The sequence below is a fragment of the Myotis brandtii genome, unplaced genomic scaffold, assembly GCF_000412655.1.
Source record: "Myotis brandtii unplaced genomic scaffold, ASM41265v1 scaffold1043, whole genome shotgun sequence".
Lineage (NCBI taxonomy): Eukaryota > Metazoa > Chordata > Mammalia > Chiroptera > Vespertilionidae > Myotis > Myotis brandtii.
The window spans coordinates 901,966-924,078 of record NW_005353510.1 but is presented as its reverse complement, the minus strand read 5'-3'; the positions used below and the strand labels follow the sequence as shown (position 1 = coordinate 924,078).

At 37.0% G+C, this 22,113-nt stretch overlaps 1 protein-coding gene across 3 annotated transcripts in view; it reads right to left on the bottom strand.

The window, feature by feature from the left end:
- The window catches only part of MTMR2 (myotubularin related protein 2), an 84,166-nt gene extending 62,438 nt beyond the window's left edge, over positions 1 to 21,728 (bottom strand). For 2 of the 3 annotated variants that reach the window (XM_014538574.1, XM_014538579.1), the window contains exons 1-2: positions 21,616 to 21,728; positions 21,415 to 21,485 (exon numbers count right to left, since the gene is read on the bottom strand). The gene's annotated coding sequence lies outside the window, so the exon portion shown is untranslated. Of the gene's footprint in view, positions 1 to 6,889; positions 6,893 to 10,356; positions 10,362 to 21,414; positions 21,486 to 21,615 lie in introns of those variants that run through there. The other variant, XM_014538585.1, reaches the window with a different exon arrangement.
- Positions 21,729 to 22,113: the final 385 nt, after the last annotated feature.

The window sequence follows — 22,113 nt, the reverse complement described above, 5'->3', positions numbered from 1 at the left end:
TTCTGAGTAGGAAAAAAGAGGAACAACTGTAATAATCTGAACAATAAAGATTTAATAAAAAATAAATTTAAAAAAAAAGGCTTGCAAGTTCTATAAAGTTTAAAAAAACAACAGGACAGTCCCAATGGAAAACTATTTTGTTGTCATCAATAATAACCTTTCTCTATCCTTCTAACATGTCAATATAAAAAGTTATTAATGAAAAAATATACCGATATTTTTTATTCTTTATTTCGTACTATCTGGTATGAATTTTACACTTATAGCATATCTCAGTTTAGATAGCCATATTTCAAGTGCTCAAAAGCCACATACATGTGCTAATGTACTGGATAGCACAAGTATACAAGAACAATAAAATAAACCACAAAGAATCAATCCAGAATGCTGGACCTTCTAAAGGAAAAATCTGCAGATATGCAATGACATGAAAAGTAAACATTTGTAGGCAAATTAGCTATAATTTCATGCTAAAGTTGCTAGAGGGCCAGACCATTATAAATAGGGAAGCAGGTTGTTTACCATGACAGTAGAAGTGATTTTTTTCTGGGATATGAGTAAACAATGTGATTTAACAGCCTTTGAATGTGGGATATATATATATATATCATATATATATCATATATATATATATATGATATATATATGATATATGACTGAATCCTTATTCAAAAAAATCATCTACGAAGAGATTTTTTTTTAGACATATGGGGAAATTCGATATGAATGAGCAACCTATATAATAAAAGCGTAGTATGCAAATTGTCCCTTCGACCAGGAGTTCTTCCAGGAGTTTGAACAGAGGGTGGGGCAGGCTGGGGAAAGAGAGGGAGGCCCTGGCTGGCAGCTGGCAGCTGCTAGGGACCCTACCAATGCATGAATTTCTCTCTCTCCCCCCGCCCCCCCTTGCTCTCCTGAGTCAAACCACACCATCCTTCTTTGAAATCCTTAAATAAGCTGGCTCCTCTGCAGGGAGCATGGGTCTACCAAACTCCTTTCTGACTTAAGTTCTCATTTGAACACCATTTCCTCAACTGAAATCTGACCCAATGTCCCAGACCAGTGCTCCTAGCAGTTGTTCTCAAAGCACTGTGTGCTTCTCATTCTTTCCTCTGTTCTTACATTTCTTTGTAAATGTTTGATTAATATCTATGTCCCTGAAGAATACAAACTTTACCAAGGAAACATGTCAATTGTGCTCACCATTCTATTCCTAGGACCTAGCATGGTGCCTGGCAGAGCACACTCAAGAAATATTTGTTGAATTAATTAATGAGTGAAAGAATGATCAAAAGATTGGGTTATTCTAATCAAATTCATCAGAGGCAATGATCAGAACATCCAATACAAAATGAAAAACAAGGGAAGGGGTAAAACAAGGGTAAGGGAAGATAAAATCTCATTTTTCTTTCATGAGTTATTGTGTATATATTATTTTATATACCACATATAGGGTCCCATTTCCATTTTAAAACTTTTTATCACACTGGGGAAAATATTTCTTTAGATACTATGTCTTAAGTGAATGACAAATAATCGTTACAAAACTGGTAGGAATCTGTTATTTCCACTGGGACGATTAAAGTAGTAGTTGGGAATTGAAAAACCAGGTTTTTAGTCCTATGAAGCTAACAGCAGTATCCTTGGCCATGTGACTTAATTCCCATTCCTCATTCCAGTTTCATTATCTGTGAAAAGTAATGACTAGACTACTTTAGTGGTTAGTTTTTTGGTGATTATATACCTTCTTAAGACTCTCATGAAACCTATTCTATGAATTGCTTATAACATCAGGGACTTTAAGATTAAGAACCCTGGCCCAAATGATCCCTTTTAATTCTAATGTAATCTAGGGCTTCTGAAATTACTATTCTATAATTTGTAATGGTCATACAATATCTAGATAAATATTGAAAAATTAAATTGCCAAAAAATAAATGTATATGTGTTTGTGTCTATATATACAGGGTGGGGCAAAAGTAGATTTCTAGTTCTATGCAAAATAATATGACAAATAATAATACAAGAATAAACTCTGTTCTGCATACTCACAACTGTAAACCTATTTTGCCTCACACTGTATTTTCTAATTAATCACAGACTTAGTCTTGAATATGAAGTTAAGACTCATAGACTAAATAGAAATATTCCGATAGTGTATTTTTTACAATAAAGTCTGTAAGAGAAGCTTATGTACAACAGAGTCACAGGAAAATTAAATCCAATAGCTACACTTATTTCAGGCGCTCTGGGCTATCACTGTATAAATATATACAACACCCCTGCTATGGCATCCTATCAAGAAATGTAAGCCATGTTTCTTTAAATATTTCTACTGTTCTCATATTAAGTGATTTTAGCAGAAACTATAATTATCTTTTAAAATACATTTCAAAAATATTCTAATTTAGCTATGTAATGGTTTATTTTAAATGTCTTACATTTCAAAATATACCTGTCATAATAAAAGGGATAGAGCCCCTAAATATCTATATATACTTGTCTCAGTAACTCTCCTCCCTAAATAATTTCATCAGAATGAACTGGAACAGAGGAATATAAACTCCATTGACTCGGAACATCACCCTTGCCAGCACCCAACAGGGTTATGCTTACAAGACTTCTGACGCTGTGATTTGCACACTTACTCTAACCTTGTGACCTCAGTACACTGGAACCCATAATTAGCTTTAGTGGCCTGGCTCATGTGGAGTACTTTTCTGCTGCCAAGGTGAAAAATGAAAACACATGACTTGGGAATAAACTTGGCACTTGCATTTCCGACAGCACACTCATTTTTCTTTCAAACACTACACAAAGAGACTTGTGGTTTTCTTTCACAAGTCTTTCCAAATCTGCAGACCATATTCCATTTCTTCAGAGTTTAGCCACCTTCCACATTACCACAAACTGTCTATCCTCACTGGCTCCATTTTCTCAGTGCCCACTCACTCCTTAATCCTTTGCAATCTAGCTTTTGCCTTTATCAAACCCCTAAAATGGCTCTTTCTATAATTATTAATGACCTGATTATAAAAAATAATGGTCTTTTCTCTGTTCTGATACTATAAATTCTCAACTCCCTTCACTAGCATATTCTTTTGGTTATCCCATATCTCAGTTTAACCAATACTCCTGAGTACCCACTGTATGCAAGATACAACTGTTCTAGGAACTCCTAGAGAAACAGAGATAAATATTTAACATGGGGTTGCTGCCTCTAATGAGCCTTCATTCCAAGGTACTAAATTCAAGTGCACTAAAAGCACAACACAGTGTAGAACATGAAATATGAATGAGAAATAAAACACCTGGAAGTTTGGAACCTGAAAAGCTCATATACAGCTTTAATTTAGGGGCTTAAGAAAGAGACAGCATTTGAGGTTAGCCAGAATATAGTAAACGTTTTAACACCTTCTCAACCATTTCACTAAGCAAATGAATAGCAAGGGGGAGAAGGGGAAGTGGAAAATTCAGGGCATGTTAAAAGCTATTTTAAGAGGCAGACCACTTTGGTTGAAATATAGGTTACTTAAAACACACAGAGATAAACCTGAAAAGGTAGGTTTTGATTAAACTGAGGCAGGTCCTAAAAAACTGGTGGGCAGTTCTTAAAACAGTGAGAAGCTACTGAAAGTTTCTGTGCCTTAGGAAGATTATTTTAATAGGCCAAAGAATGAATGATAATAGCAGGAAATCTGCTAGTAGACTATTAGGAGACCTCCTCAAGTCAGAGGTACTAAAGACCCAAACTAGCAGTAAAAATTAAATAGGAGTGGATACAAGAGACACTGTAGAGATAAAATCAACAGAACTTGGCAACTGACTTGACATGATGAGAAAGGGAGAGAAAAGGGACAAAATATGACCCCAATCTTGTTGATGAAGAAACCAGTGTGCCAAATTAGAGAGCAAAAAAAGAAAAGTAGGTGCCCAGCCGGTGTGCCTCAGTGGTTGAGTATCAAAATATGAACCAGGAGGTCATGGGAAGGTTTGATTCCCGATCAGGACATACGCCTGGCTGCAGGCTGTATCTCCAGTGTGGGGCATGCAGGAGGCAGCCAATCAACGATTCTCTATCATCACTGATGTTTCTATCTCTCTCTCCCTCCCCCTTCCTCTCCAAAATCAATAAAAATATATTTTAAAAAGAAAAGAAAAGAAGGTAGTTTGAAGAGGGATGAATTCTACCTTGGAATTCTTAAGTCTGAGCTGGTATCAAGACATCCACGGGGAAATGTGCAGCACACCATATATACACTAGTAGGCCAAAGCATTTTAGATTTTACCTGACCATGCATTTGTTCATTCATTCATTCATTCATTCATTCAGGCAATGTTGATTTACTAATTACTCTATTTTGGATGAGTGGCACTGTGAAGATACATGTGATACAGCAACATTAGATGCGTTCCCAAATGATGTCTCATGGGAGAGGCAGACTCCTATTTAACTGTCTACGAATCTGACTGTTTAAGAGTTGTTTAAAAAATACTGTGGGAAGATAGAGGAGGAAAAGATTGGATATGACTGAGATACATGAAAAGATGTGTCAGTTTTGATGGACATTGGCCTGTTAGTAAGATTTGGTGGTAGAGTGGAAGAGTAAAAATATTCTAGACAGAACAGCATAAGTAAAAAATTTGGGGAAACCAATGTGACTGGCCTTTGTGAATCATGGCAGGTTGAAAGCAAGAAAGGTTGAGCTGTGTTCTATAAATAAACCATGATAAGATTGTATTCTGTAGGCAACAGGAAGCCATCAAACATTTCTGAACAGAAGTGTCATATATGCTGCTAGAGTTATGAAGTATCAATTGGGGGAGTAGGGGATTCTAGAGGAAGATATATTAGTTAACAGGCTACTGAATTAGATTACTTAGACTATTGGAATAGATCACATAATGATATAAGAAATAAAGAAGAGTTTGAATAGATATGTAGAATAAACAATAGATTTTAATGTTGAATTTGAGCTTCTTGCAAAATATCCAAGTGGATGTGTTCATCATGTAAGTGGAAATATGAAACTTGTCCAGTTTGGGCACTCCCTGGAGAGATTATAGCTAAGTGATAGCTAAATCCATGAGACTGAATCATGTAGCCCAGGAACAGCATATAAAGCAAGAAGAGATGTGAGAATTAGTGAACAGAACTACATTCATTTTCATAAAATAAAGACTGGAGGTAGGTGTGAAGAAAAAATAGAAAGAGGGGAGAATCAAGAGAAACATTGTGAAAGCCAAGAAGAATGTTTCAAAATAGGTAGCCAATATTATGTAATGCTAAATAAGAGAAAAATCCAATGGATTTATTAAATAGATATGTCAAACCAATGATTATGTCAACACTCTATATAATGTTTTAGAAACAATAATCTAATTTGAATTTAAAAATTGAGGCAATGAGGCATGGTCGTCTTCAACTTCTGGCTTCCCTCTCTTTCTCCCTGTCTTAGATGACAGCATGACCCTTCTCGGGTTCAAGGGCAGTCCTTCCTTCTATGCTCTCTATCCTGTCCCATCCAGTCTCCTCTGGGTGTGTGTTTGTATACACATAGACATCCACTTTACACAACACTGGACATTTAGGAGGAACTCAACAATGATTTGTCAGAAACATTAATAGCACATTGAATTCAACCTTCAACTACTCTATTGATACTACTTTCTGGATGTCATTAATGACCTCCAGGGTCGTTTCGCTCAGTGCTTGTCTTCCTTAACTTCTTCTCTGCAATATGTGACATTACTGTCACTGCCTCCCTGTTGGGATTTTCTCTCTAAACTTCCATTGTCATTAAAATGTACTAGCTTTGTTTAATATTCTCTCGACTTCTCTAGGTTCTTTTCTTCCAGCTGCTCTCTAAATATAGATTCTCTTAAAAGTTCTGACCTTGGTTCTGTTCTCTGTACTCAATCTCTCTCAGAAATATCATGGATTCTCAAAGCTTCAGTTATCACCTCAGAACAGACCATTTTCAAACATATATTTAGTGTTCTTGGTCCCAAATACTTGCTGCTAGTACCATCTGACTCACCTCTCTCCGGCCCTATTTCTCTCTGATCCTGCTTGGCTACAGCCCACATCTTACAATGTCATTAAGCTGTATGATAAGTAACTAGAATTACACCAAATAATATTTTTTAAATTGTCCCTTTCAAATGCAAATATAGGCATTAGTTAACCAATTATTCTGCTAGCCAGCTAGTAAATTATCCTATATAATAAAAGGCTAATATGCAAATTGTCCCCTTGGGAGTTCAACCGCCCGCTATGACATGTGCTGACCACCAGGGGGCGGCACTGAACGAAGGAAGGCCCCAGGGAAGAAAGGCCCGTGGCCTGCAGCCGGAAGGCCCCGATCGGCCCTGATCACCAGCCAGGCCTGGGGACCCTACCTGTGCTCATGCACGGAGCCTCTAGTAGATTATAACTTTCAAGGACCTCGGAGATCGTGATAGTGAAACCTCCCTCATTTACAAATAAAGTACAGCCCAGAAAAGTGAAATGAATGGTTTCAAATATAATATCAAATTAGTGGCAGAACCAGCTATAGAAGAAGGTCCCCTTTTGATTATATCACATTGCTTCTGACAGGAGTACAGAACCAAAAGGAGAAATACCCTCAGGGTGCTTATTATCTAACTGGGGAGATAAAATGAGTGCATGTGCGTGAGCACACACACACTCCTCCCACATACTTCTATCACACATGCTCACTGTATGAAGACGAAGTTCAGTTAAGAATAATCAGGGAATGCTCCCTCAGAAGATAAAGCTAAACTGGATTTAGAAGTGGGTTAAGAACAGGCCAGCAGAAAGCAGTGCATTTAGGACTGTTTCCCATAATTTTTTTAAAGTTTTTGGACAAAAAACACAAGAAACATTCTATATGAAAAACTGAATTGTTAATTAAATCCCACATGTAGAATTCAGCATGAATCCAAGTGTTACCGTAGGATCTCAAAGTAAATGACAATTTATCTCATAGAATGTTACTGTTCCCTGACTAGTTTAAGACCAGTTCACTTCCTTACTCCACTACTCAGTAGTCATGAGACGTTGGGCGGGATGCTCTACATCTCTGAGTCTGTTTCTTCATGTGTAAAATGGAGATGATAAAATCTACTTCATAATTGGTCATTTATTCAGCTCCTTGTGTTCCAAATAAGGCCATTCATTCCCCCAGTGTCCAGCTTCCATTAGTAGAAGTTAAGAAAGGGCATCAGAAATCCAAATCTCTGGAGTATGAATGTCCCTCCATTTCTCCTTCAGCCGCCCCAATACCATTGGTGAAGTGAAGAGGAGATCCCAGAATTGTGAGTGGGCCTTACAGAACCTCACCCTTACCTACCACTCAACACTTACAGCCTCACCACATGCCATTCTAAAAACTATAAGGACTAACTTCATTATACCCTTTATCTCTGTTTTCAGCAGTTCCCATAAGAGATGAGAACTACCAGACTCTAATTCCCTCTTCTGATCCCATCTTCAAGTAACCATCTCCCTCCCCCAATTCCTGTGCTTCTGGATTTTAAAGTCAATCTTTAGCAAAAGTCCCTCTACTTTCTCTCTCTTTCTTAAATGGTCTCTTTACCTTTTACTCTAACTAAAGCCTGGTTTTCCCAAGGACACTGCTCTCTCTATAGCTCTTTCAAATGGGAAAATAAGCCCTCATTTTTTCTCATATACCACTCTCCAACCACTGGGTCTGGAAATTGGGTCTTTTTCCTCATTACTACTTTTCAGACTATTCTTCCTTTCTCTGTCTAAAGACCCCAAGTATTCAATCTCTTCATCTCATGTCATCAAAGTATTCTACACACTATCCCTCCTCCTTGTTGAAGTTATCTACCAATCTACGTCACTCTCCCTGATTCTTTGAAGAATTAACTTCAGCCTCACCATCATTCTTTCTAATATTTATACAATTGCCATAACTCTTAATGATTTCAGTATTCATATAAATTAGCATCTAACACCTCGCCTCTCAGCTCCTTGACCTCCTCTGCTCCAATGACCTTGTCCTCCACTGTATCTCAGATCATGATCATCCCCTTAACACTGGCATTACCAATTAACTGTAAGCCCTCCTTAATTTAAATTTCAAACCACCAGCTCATTCTCTCTAGTACACCAGCCAACATCTTCAATTGTTCAATCATATGAAGACCTCCATTGTTCCTACTATCTTTCATTGACTCTATTTCATGTCCTCACTTCTCTCTTTCCCCAACTTATGAAATTCCATGGCCTGTCATTACAGTAAATCCCTTGCTCTTGCTTGCTTCATGGTACTTACCTGGCAACACCGAAATGCTAGTCAAAGCCAACTCTCTGCCTACTCCAGACCTGCATCCATACAGTTGAATAGTCTCGAGAAAAAAATACACCCATCTGCCCTGGATTTACTTTGAATTGATGATCACTTACCTCAACTAGGCCTCTAATACTGCCCAGCAATCACACCACATTTTCCTCATCCATATATCCTCATTCTTCTAGACTACTATTTCAGATTTTTTTTTCTTTCCTTACCCTCTCCATCCTGAATTTTAATAATCTGTTACTATTTCACTAAAAAATACAGAAGGAATCAAGACCTTCCACAAGTTCCCCCGATCACAAGTTATGTACACTTATGCATATGTACTCTGCCTTCCTTTCTCTTACTAGGGAGAAATTGTACATACTCCCATCTCAAGCCAGCTCTCCACTAAACTTCATCTTCTCTCACCTACACAAGAAACTCTATCAGTTCTTCCCTCTGGTTCAAAATTTTCCCTCTCTACTCAATCATTCAAACCAATATAGAAACATGCTATTATTTCTCTCAACCCCTCCAACTACCACTTCATTTCTCTGAGCTTATTTACAGCAAGTGTTGAAAGAGATGTTTATGTTCACTGCTTCCAATTCCTCACATCTCACTTTCTCTTGAACCCACTTCCATCAGGCCAGCAAAAATGTTTTTTTAAAGGTCATCAAGAACCTCCACTTTGCTATACTCCATTGTCAACACTTAGTCCTCGTCTATAAGTAGCATTTGACATGGTTGATCCTTCCTCTTTGAAACACTTTCTACCCTGGGATTCCAAAACACTTATGGCTACCTCACTAGTCACTAGACACTCTCTCTCAAGTCTCCTGTAATGATTGCTTCTTACCTTCTTATATCGTAACACTGGAACACCCCTTAACGCTCAGTCCTTGAACCTCTTATCTTCATTGTGTACACTTCCCCTTGCTTAATAATCTCATCCAGGCTTATAGCTTGAACATCCTTAACTTGATAAACCAAAATTTATAATGCTATCCCACACTTCTCTCTGGAATTTCAGATTCCAATAACTTATTTAACACCTATTCTGGATGTCTAATACCAAACTCCTGCTCTTCTTCTGGAAACCAGCTCTATACCTTAGTAAGTGGTAATTCTATCCTAAACTTTCTTCAGCCAAAAACTTTAGAGTCATCTTGGGAGCTTCTTATTACATGACATGTTTAGACAGGAAATAAGGTTGGCTGCACCTACAAAACATGTCCAGTATCCAATCATTTCTCTCTGCCTCTTCAGCCACCACTATCATCTCCCTCCTGATGATTCCAATTGTCTATAACCAGTCTCCAAGCTTCTGCATCCCAGTCTGTTAACACAGCAACCAGAGTGATCCTTTTGAAACAGCTGATACAGTCACTCCTCTGCAAAAAAAAAAAAAACTGCCACTATCTTCCCATCTCACTCAGAATAAAAACAAAGTCCTTAAAATCGCCTAAAAGGCCTTTCATGATCTGCCCCCACCCTTATCTCCCTGATCTCATCTTCTCCTATCTTCCCTCCTGTGCCCTTGCACCTCACAGGACTCCTGCTCTTCCTAAACACACCAGACAAGTTCCCACTTAAAGAATTTTATATCATTGGTCATCTCTATCTAGAATTCTCTTCTCACAAATATTCCCAATTTTTTTTCACTTCGTTCAGCTTTTTTGCTGAAATGTTGCCTTCTTGATGTGATCTTCCCTGGTCCTTTTATTTAAAACTAGAGGCCCGATGCACAAAATTCGTGCAAAAGTAGGCCTTCCTTCCCCTGGCTGCCGGCACCAGTTTCCCTCTGGCACCCGGACCCCGGGTTCCCTACAGCCACCAGCAGTCACCCGGGACCCGGGCTTCCCTTGCAGCCCTGGCTTTGTCTGGAAGGTCATCTGGAAGGACGTCTGGTCTAACTAGCATATTACGCTTTTATTATTATAGATTATTATTATAGATTATAAGGAAGCAGCACCAAACCCACCCACTCATTATCTATTCCCTTCCTCCTTTATTTTTCTTAGAATATGTATTATCTGACATATTTTTTGATTTTACTATATTCTGACTCCTCCACTTTGTTAATACTTACTGAGTGCTTACTATATACCAGGAACAGTTCATATACTTATAAAAATAAAATAATGAGGTTAATGTATTACCTGACAAACAGAAACACCAAAACAATGTAAACAACTCTAACAATCTGATCCTTAAAGAAGGCGGTAAATCATCCATAATCAGATAATCTCTGCCAGAGAAAAGTTAATACAGTTTATTTAAAACAAGACAAGTAAACAAAATAATCTCTAGAAAAGGAAATTTTGTATCTCCCCTCTAGCAACCAATTCTAATTATTAAATCACTAGAGACCTGGTGCACGAAATTGGTGCACAGGTAGGGTCCCTAGGCCTGGCCAGTGATCAGGGCCAATCTGTGGGGCGACCAGCGGGGCAATCAGGGCCCCCTGCTCGCACACGCCTTGGCTGGCCTGGTGCCACCCGCTCGCCAGCCTCACTCCCCACAGGTAAAGTCCTGCGGGCTGGGGGCAGCTCCTGCATTGAGCGTCTGCCCCCTGGTGGTCAGTGTGCATCATACTGACGGGTTGTTCTACCATTCAGTCGATTTGCATATTAGGGTTTTATTATATAGGATTGTTAGAAAAACAGACCCTGTCCATTTTCATGGTAAATGCTGACCAAAAAGTTAAGCATTTAATAGGGACACTATTAAATGTAGCCATACTAAAATTTATCTTCACAATGATGCAAGGGACACTTTGGCAAATCCTAAAACATAGATAAACTACTCTCCCACTGCAACCAGGACATGTAAGTTTAAGGTAGGAGAAGAGAAAGAAAACTATGTCTCATAAGTCATGGAAAGTAAGATATAGCCTCTCAGAGCTTCAATTTCATATTGTAAAGTAAGGATAAAAACAATGGCTCTCCTTATTTCATTGGGTAGTTATAAAAATCAAGTGAAAATGCTGTTTAAACTCTAAGATTCTTTTATATATAAATACCACTGTTTACAAAAAATCCAGAGGGCAGGAAGGGGAAGGAGCCAGCATCCTGCAATCAACAATGTAATAAATGTGGAAAATGGAAGTTACTGTTAAAATGACTTAAGTTTAAAGCAAAAAACAAATATGTATGGAGCTATCTAAGGAACAAGGCACCGCCTCAGGAAGACTTTCCAGATTCACATCCTTCCTCCTGGTTGACCCTGGATAGATGTCCCCCTCAGCACATTAGTATTTAATTCACAGCTATTTCTTATTGGTTCTTTGTTAATGTTTTCAAGCAAATCTGCGTGTTCTAGTTTGATAAAAAGAAAAAACTCAATAAATGTTTATTTACCAACAAAGCTTCCCAAATAAAAATCAGAACTCTTTAGAGATTAGCATTTACAACATATTCATAAAATATAGAGGCCAGGTCTATTTTCACTAAAATAATTTAAAGGGATAACTGACTTATAGAGAAAAACATTAAATAAAGAAATATTTGAGATTATCAAATCCATCATTACAAAAAAAAAGTGACTTGTGGAAAAGTCACAAAGTCACGTCACTTATTTTTTGACAAAAGCCAAATTGGATAAAATTTGGCCACAAAAATGAAACAATGACATATAAACATTCAGTTTCATGTTCCAAATACATTTTTAAATGGTTCTTAGTTTCATAAGTTTCACAAAGAGATTTCAAACAAATTTTTAAAACTGTAGTATTACTCTATTAAATGATTGCCTTTCCATAGTATCTGCTTTAATCACTAAATGCCACATCCCCTAAATCTCTGCCCTCAGCCACCAAAAATAAAAACTTCGCAGCATATGCTTAATTGAAAACACAGCTATGATTCCAAACTAAGCAATCATTCTCTATTATCCATATTCCTTCTAATTGGCAGGCTACAAAAAGGGTCATCTTCTGTATCCAAGGCCTTTTATCATGAATAGTATCCAAAATGGAGCAGGAAGTGTTGGCTTTGTGAATGATGACATCAATGACATTCAATGAATTCAATTCCATGATGATATTCAAGTCATAAGGAAGACCTGAGGGATGAAACTGCTATACAAGATGGTCTTGAAGTTCAAAGCTAAGACTGTATGATTCAGAGCACAGACATAAAATTCCAGTATTACAAATGAATTGAAGAGCTATAGTTCTAAATATTGGAAATATCTGCTAAACTAGCTGATAGATCCTCCTTCCCCCAACTGGTGGGCGAAGTATGACGTAACCTGCAGCCGGGAAATACCTGAGTGACTAACCATGTACCTTATATGGACTATACATTGGACCACCAATCCACACCTGCCAAGTACCCTAAGCCCTTGTTCCTATATGGACCATACCGTAAGCCACCAATCAGTGTGCGCCGAGTACACTAAGCCCCCACCCCTTCCCATTCCGCCCCTCAAAAGGCGTGCCCACCTCTGCACCTGCTGCTGTCCTCCCCTTGCCAGACAGCCCGGCAGGTCCTTCTCCTCTAATAAAGCCTGTAGTCCTGGTTTTCGGCCTCTGTCTGATCTTTCACTAGCTTTTAAAAGTTTTAACATCCCTTTTATCTTGAATCAAAATGCCCCCAACTTTTCCCTCTCACACAAACAAACTATTGTCCCATTTGAAAATATGAATCAAAGATTTGTCCTTCAACATCATTTCTTAGGTTTGGCACAGAAATTTTCCTCACAGAAAGGTCCTAGCACAGCTGCAGCATCATGACATTTTGTTCTCATTTTTACTTAGTGTGGGCACTTCTCTGCCCAAACCTTTAATCAGAGTTGTTATTAAAAAAATAAAATTATAATCGTGATTCCCTTCTGTTCCTTTAAATACTTTATCGAAAGTACACACATACACAAACACACACACACACACAAACAAAACAAAAAAACACTGACAAGGTTCAAATAGCTAAGTCAGTGATGGCGAACCTTTTGAGCTCGGCGTGTCAGCATTTTGAAAAACCCTAACTTAACTCTGGTGCCGTGTCACATATAGAAATTTTTTGATATTTGCAACCATAGTAAAACAAAGATTTATATTTTTGATATTTTATATATTTAAATGCCATTTAACAAAGAAAAATCAACCAAAAAAATGAGTTCGCGTGTCACCTCTGACACGCGTGTCATAGGTTCGCCATCACTGAGCTCAGCCATAAATACACAGAAAATTCCCAGGCCCTGGATAACCTGAAAGTAATTAATAAGAATGGAGAGTTAAGTGTGCTTTGAAACAAAAACAATAATAATTCCTCAAGGGTAGGTAAAACATAATTTCTGCCTTCAAGAGCATTAATATTTTTATTTGTTTTAGTTGAGTGTGCTATGTCAAAAAATTATAAACACATTTTAAAAATTAATGGAGTTGTTACAGAGAGGATATTTTCTCAAAAGCAAAAAAATTTATCAAAATATAATTAGCACTGTGGGATACTCTTAATAATGTAAATTATTCTTTATATTTATACTTATTCATATGTAGACTCCTTTTTCCAAGAGGCTCAAAATACCTTTCAGAGTAAAACTGCAATTATAGTCTAATGTACTAAATTTTTATTATCAACCCTTAGGAAGAGCAATTAAAGCATATGAGCATGCGAACAATTTACAATCACAAATGCATTTATCTAAATTTGCAGAGCCATGGCCCCTGTAAGTGGGAAGTCACTCTCACTAGAATTCCCCTTTCTTTAACCAACTCCTCATTTCACCCTAAACTATATTACTTTCTTTATTCCTATTTAAAAAATCAAGTCCATATTATTTAAATGTTAACTTCTGGTTCCACAAAAGAACCAAATGAATATACATATACATACTTACATATGAAAGAACACAACTTAGGTTGACAATAAGAAAGGCCAGCACTAGTCATAATCTGTTTTTCAATAGCCCTGCCATTATCTCAGCCAGAGTCACACAGTTTTCTTTCCACCACAAGATCAAAACACAAATCCCATCATCTCTTAGTCATTCCCACTCATTTACTGGCCTGCTGTTATTATAACAGAATGTCTTTTTCCTCTGCTCACTATTCCTAAGAGCAATGTTCCACCCTTTTGGTCTCAAAAGTTCTATTATTTTAAAGTGTAGTATTCAGGTGAACAGTTACACAAAAAAATAATTGGTAAGGGGATAGAAATGGCTCTATATGCTTTTCAAAATAGTATCATTTAATAAGATAAAGTACTCTCTACTTTTCTATTTATTTTGTTTCAGTTTTGGGTGTTTTTTTTTTTTTTTGGTTATGCTTATTCCTGAGAATTATTCAAGCTAAACACTTGCAAATTAAGAAAGTTATGTCTTAATAAATGAATTTGGGAACCGACTACAGATTACTTCTTGCCTCAATACCACTGAATTTACAAGCATCCCTGTTAAAGCTGCAAAGGCAGAGAAATTTGTTTCCAGATAGCAGGGGTTCCCTTGTCATCTCCAAATATGCCTCATGGCACCCCTCAGCTGCCTTGAAAGGATGGAGACTAAGAACCTCTATCACCAACTAAAGGCCTCTTTGGCACCTTCCCTCCAGTTCTTCCCACCCTCCCCTTCCATTTGGGAAGCAGGAACTTCCTAAATCTCCTTTTTCTTACTCTTCTACAGACATTTACTAATATCATCAATGTATTATGTACTGGGGATAGAGTTAAAATGGATTCATTTTCTTCAGGGACTTACAGTCTAATGAAGGTGCTGAGTATGTGAGGTACCTCATAACAGTGGAGTGTAGGAATGAAGGATACAAAGGATGCAACAGAAACCAAGAAGAGAACACAAAGCTCAGAACTGGTCAGTGGCTGAAAACATAAGCTTTAGCATCAGAGACTTGGTTTCACCAGTTAGTAAATAATAATTCAGACAAGTTACTTAATCTCTCTAAATTCTTTCTTATAAAATATAATGAACAAAACCTTATAAGACTGTAATAAGGATCAAAAAGCATGATTTATAGAAAATAATTAGTGCTAAATGCTTAGCTGGTAGAAAGTGTTCAAATAGCATTGGGGAAATACAAGAGTAGCCTCTTTAGAAGGGAAAAAAGGATGAAATCAGAAATAAAGGTCTCCCATTAAGGAATCCACTAATTAAATTTAAATGAAGAAAGAAAGCACTTGCCCTAAAAGTACTTCTCACTGAAATCTGCACTGTAAATTGTCCTCCTTTGACTAAGATAACTGAATGTACAACATTTTTAATTTTAAAGAAGTTTTAGTTAATAGATGAATCACTAATACAAAGTACAAAAATCAGGAGCAAAATTTTTAAAAATATATTACACATATACTCTCATGCACATACATACACACATCCTATGTAACTTTTGATATGTTCAAGCAGAAGGCTGGCCCAAAGCTTCAATCCCAAAAGCAGTTCTATCACCAGTATTTTTCAATGTAACCATTATCAAAGCATGGGCTCTCTCTGGTTCCGCTGGTTTGTCAGATGGTTAGTGGAATCATCATTACTTTATTGTCGGTCCCATTAACACTTGGAGGTATTCCACAGTAATAAATAGTCATAAATGTTTTGATATTCCTCTTCTCCTGACATATTTCAAAACCCAGTAAAAACATTTCTAGTGAAAGTAAAAAAGTATTTCTGAAAAAGAGAAATACAGATAAACAATTCATACTAATTTTAATTCAAAACAATCTGGAAATAAGTCACATGCATTTCATATTGTAGTAAACAAATGCCTCCAGAGGACTTGGGAGAGGCTGCATTTCTCTAATTTACAGTCATTACTGACCACAGTCATTACAATAAGGTCTAGACCACTTGCCTTATTTAAACCGCTTCACTCCCATTTCATTTTTCATCAGTATTCCATGGAAAGTATACTCCGTAGTAATGTCCTGAGCACACACATAGCACATTTGCCGAAGGACATTAAAGAATGCGTTCTGTATCCTGACTGTGAAAAACCTTTTCTAGGAATGCAAATTTTACTCTCAACACTTACACAATGGACTACAGTGTCACAAGCACTGTTCATATTCTATTAGTCATTCTGCAGAACATTTTATTTAAAAAATAATAAAAGGCCTTTAGTGTGTATAAAGAATTTGGGACACAAAAGACTCATTGTCAGACTATTTGCAGCCCCCAAAATAGAAAAATAACCCCCCAAAACAAAATTATTTGTAGCTCATAATTATTTTTAAAATGCTACCCCAGAACCCTGCACTTTTTAATTTAACCAATCTATAGTATAAAAGAGATGGCATAAATGATCTTATCATAATGGCATCTGATTGACAAAGATCAGAGACTACATTTTGTATTCTTCAGAGAAACAAAGGGGATTTGAGCTCTGGGACAGCTGGTGCCTGTTGGCATTTAGTTTAGAAAACCCCAAGGTTTTAAGGTACATGTGACCTTGGATACAGTTTAATTTGTATTATTTTATTTTAAGGTCTATCGACTATACTTCCTGAACTGAAAGTCAGGGTGTGTATTATTTGGTAATCCAGCAGCAAGTCTGAAAAACCAGGTTGTATAAAAGATGGTGTACATACATCTTTTTTTCTGCAGAGTATTGCTTCTCCAAAGATCGCATCTGGAAATACAAATAAATAAAACAGGCAAAAGCCAAGTATGCTAGCCAAAATTTATGTGTCCATAGGGGATCCAATAAGAACTGGAGAGAAGGAGGGACCTTGGGTTCCAGCACCAATCAATCTCAACACCCTCAGCACTCTCTTAAAAGAGCTTCTCAGAACTTCTTCAAAAATCTCTGACAAACAGACTAGAGCAAAAATGAAAACTCATTTGGATTCATAAGTAGCCTAGAGGGGAAAGTTACTTACATACTAGTTTAACTGAGAAAATGTCATACTAAACTGAAGACCAGTCAGATCATTAGAGCTCCAAGCACACTACGTTAGCACAGGTAACAGGTATTTTGTTTTGTTTGCAGAAACTAAGTTAAAAAATTCAATAGGAAAAGAAGAGCATTTAATGTCTCTTTCTCTTTCAAGTCTGGAAAGGTTAAGTTAAAATGCAAAGTATTGGCATCATTCAGTGATTTATCCCTCCATAATTTTGAGTACTGTTCCCTATTTACCAGATTAGTTAGTACAAATCATAAAAAAGATACTATCTTCTCGCTTATTTTTGTCTTTTCTCGCTATCTGTATAAAGATGAAGAAAATACCTTTTTAAATATCATTTTAAAGTATTAATACTTAATATTAGCATGGCTTTTTAAAACGGCAAAAATGCTCTCACACACATTATCTTCCATACATATTACCAATTCTGGGGTTAGACTGCCTGGTACTAAATTCTAGTTCAATCACCTGTGTGACCTTGAGGAAGTTACTTAACCTCTCTGTGCTTGAGTTTCCTCATCTATAAAGTGGGATACCAATAATTCTTATACCTCACAGGATTGTTATAACAATTAATATATGTAAAATACTTAAACCAGTGCCAACTACATGGTACACACTACATAGCTGTTAACTTTTTAAATTATTTTAAGCAATCATTATGTTTGGGTCTAATAATCCTATATAATAAAAGCCTAATATGTAAATTGTCCCCTTGACTGGGAGTTCGACCAGGGGGCAAGGCCATCTTGCCAACCTTGGGAAGGGAGGCCCAGGCTGGCAGCCGGCAGCCACTAGGGACCCTACCCATGCACGAATTTCATGCACTGGGCCTCTAGTAATTCTATAAAGATAAGACAATCATTTTAAAACGCCTTTTCCAGATAAGGGAATCAGGGTCAGCGAAATCAAGTGACTAATCCAGAGTCAGAGTTAAGAAGTAAAACCAGAACTAAAAACCCAAGACTTTTCACTACACTGTGCTATATCATATCACATAGTATATTTTCTGAGTTTATATAGTTCAGTATACTTCTAAAGACCTGCTCTTTTAAACATTTAAACACTCAAATAATTTTAGGCAGCATTCAATGGTAGCCACACTAAGAATGAGTCTGTTATCCAAAAGATATTTGCATCTCTTTTAAGTATTTTTTGAGTAGCAAAATGAGTCAGACTTCTCAAGAGAAGTACACACCAAATAATTAGGCTGGCTGGACAAGATGAACCTGTCATAAGTTTTCCAATATCTAGAATTTCTTTAAAATAGCAAAACATATACCCCAAGACATTCCATGTTATGATTTATGCTGCACAGTGGAAACAAGATGGCATTTAAGAGTCAAAATTTCAGTTCCATCTTTTCAAGCAGGGGACACTGGACAATCGTGTCACTCCCCTGAGCTTCATTTACCCATCTGTCAAATGAAGTCCTACCTCACAAGACTGTTATAGAAATAACTGAGGTGAAAGAGGTTAAACAGCTTTGTAACTATAAAAATCAAACCAAAATGTGTTAACATTACTATTAGCTACTTTGATTACACTGATAATACTTAACATTCAGTTATTCATTCATTAATCACTTTTTTCTTAGAAAATTGCTGACAAAACTCTTCTAAAATAGAAGTATCATCCTGGGCATCTACACTAATAAAAGAGAAACATGCAAACTGGTGTCACTCCACTATGCCCAGGAGCCAATCAAAGTGACTATGCAAATTAACCCAACAAAGATGGCGGTTAATTTGCATATGCAGGCACGGAGCGAAGACTGAAGGCTCCGGCGGGAGTGAAGACTGAAGAGGCTTGGTTTGCAGCGGAGAAGCCGAGCCTCGCTGCGGCCGGAGGGGAAAAGCCTAGCCTCGAGGCTTGGCTTCTCTTCTGGGGCCGGACCAAAGGCCTGGGTCCCAGGTGCTGGAGGAAAACCGGTGCCAGCAGCCAGGGGAAGGAAGGCCTATTGCGCGAATCTTCGTGCAACGGGCTTCTAGTTTTGTATAATTACAGTATATTAAGTGACAATCTGGATTAGATTAGCACAGTGAAAGAACTTCAGGTGATCTATGAAGTATCTACTCTAGTACCATGTGCTTAAAGGAGACTCAGTAAAATCTGATAAAAGAACAAGCCAAGTGACAAGCATATGTATTTTTTTTCTTATTTTACATTAAACAATAGTAAACATTTTCAATTAAATCACAAGGAAACTCAGTGGACATATTATCATCATAGCAGTAATCATAATACATTATATTTGTGTGACACTACAGTTTTCAAAGCATTTCACACGTCATCATAGAAATACAATGTTATTCTGCTTTTTCTCAAGTGTATTTTAAAAATTCATAAAACTTCCACGCTTAGGCAAGTCTCTAACTATTAATATGCTATGCAAAATAAAATACAAAATACACACACCAAAATTTATTCACACTTATAGTTCAGAAAATACTTTAGAATATTTCAGTCCCTCAGATACTGTGAAATATCAACCACAACAATGTAGTAATAAAAATATAAAATAACTTCAATCATTTAAGATCTCTGGCTCGGTATATAAAGCATCAGATTCTGTACCAAGCAAATAAAACTACTCCTAATAGTATTTCATAGAATCCAAAGGGAAAAAAAAACAAAGTTCTTTCATACTACCTATGTTCAAACTACATACTATTCATACTACAATTTACCAAGCACCTATTTGCAAAGCACTATGCTAGTTACTACCATCATTCAAAAATGAATTCAGACCCCTCTTTTTCAAAAGTATAAAATATAAAGGTCAAAAGTAGAGATAGAGTCCATCCAGCGTGGCTCAGTGGCTGAGCATCGATCTATGAACCAAAAAGTCCCAGTTCAATTCCTGGTCAGGGCACATGCCCAGGTTGCAGGCTTGATCCCCTGTGTGGGGTGTGCAGGAGGCAACTGATCAATGATTCTCTCTCATCATAGATGTTTCTATCTCTCCCTCTCCCTTCCTGTCTGAACTCAATAAAAATATATTTAAAAAAAAAAAAAAGTAGGGATAGTGCAATGGGGAAAAAAAGAACAAGTATTTTTCCTCTACCTAGACTACCACGGTTTTTTTCCACCCAATGATTTCAAAATCAAAATCAGTAGCATAACTGACTAAAGATGAAGAAAGAGTCCATGTATCTCATGTACATAATCAATATGTGCTTTTAGTTATTTTTTTAGGAACAATGATAGATGTTATGATTTCATATATACACAGTGAAGCTGTCAGACCCAACAAAAATCACTAAGTGACAGCGAAGTCTAGAACTGGAAGTCAGGAGATCACTAAATAGCACTAAATAGCTCTGTGACTTTGGAGGAAACAATACCAATCTTTCCTGGCCTTCTAACACTTATTGTGCCGTAGGGTAGGTTATTAGATTTCTCTAGGTCTGTTCCCTCATCAACAAACTTACAGAGGTGGACTAGAATACGCCTACTAAAAACTTTAAGTGAAAATTTGGGGGCCCACTCCCAGTGATTCAGAATGTCTGGGCTGGAATCTAGGAAGCTCAATGCTCACCAAGCACCACAGGTGATTGAAATAAGCAGAAGAGCCTCAGCCACACTAAGGACATTACAAGTCCTAGACACAGTAAAGAATCTCCTATGTCCCTAACTGTATAAAAAGATGACATAATTTGTTTCAGTGCCAAGGTCTTAGGAATTCTGGATCTAGCATACTGTGCAGAACACAATAGATGCTAAACAAATATTTATAGAGAGGAAGAAGGGAAGGAGGGAGGAAGGGAGGGGATAGAGAAAGAAGGGAAGGAAGGGAGGAGGCCAGCTAACTAACTGGTCATATTTTTGGCTAAGAAACATACAAAACTGTAGTAAAATTAAAATTGGGTAAAACATAACATCAGCAGCTAGAAAGCAAAGATTTCAGTCTCTATACACAATTTTTTTTTTTTGCACACAATTTTAAATATAGCATGAGCCCTTGTCAAACTGCAAAGTACTAAGGAGGAAAAGGAAAAAAAACACTACATGGAAGCCAAAGAATTCTAATGAAAAATTACCAATGACTAAAACTCAGTCATAGTTTTCACCAGGTAGAATACAGAATTTTAAGAACTGGGACTTGTAACTGGAACTAAAGTTTGTAGTTACTGTTTATTTATATGCATAAATTTCATGTAGGATAATATATGGATTCCAGAAATATTGTTGGCAATATTAATTTTTGTCCATTTTTTATTTTCATTTTCCGATTCACTTACATTATAATTTTTGAGATGTTTTATCTTCACTTCTGATGATCTTCAAATGTCAATGGCTCTTAACACATTAACTGTAAACAAACACAAAGGAACTTAGGGGAATTCAGATATTTAAGGAACCCTACAATAAAATATTCTAAATTACTTTTTAAACCCGGGGGGGGGGGGGGGAGAAGTGGAGGTGGGAGGAAACTTGAGCACCTTGTTTATTACTTGCTTCACAATTTATCTGATGGTTCATGTAAAACTCTTCTTTTAAATGGCAATGAGACTATCCTCTTAATCATCAAGCAAAGGAAACAAAATCAACCTATTTTCTGTAGGAAGAATAAAACATTCAAAGTTAGAGAAAATTCTCTCCAAATATGGGCACTCTGAACTAACGTACTGTGTGCGTTATCCTTCTCCTCCTCAGCAGTGGTCAAGGAAATTCACTTTCTTGTCACTACCACCCAATCAACCTGCCCTGGGATAGCCCTCTTACTACCAAGTATATTAGCCTAGACTGGGCACCAGATCTTCAGGCTCTCTACAGCACATAGAGCCTGGAGTTAAACAGATTTGGGGTCAAACATCAAACTCTTCACCCTAATTTTCAGTTTTCTGATGTGTAAAATGGAAACAATAATATTGCTTATTTTATATAAGGATTATATGAGAAAATACGTATTAAGGGATTTAGGAGCATGCCCATCATAT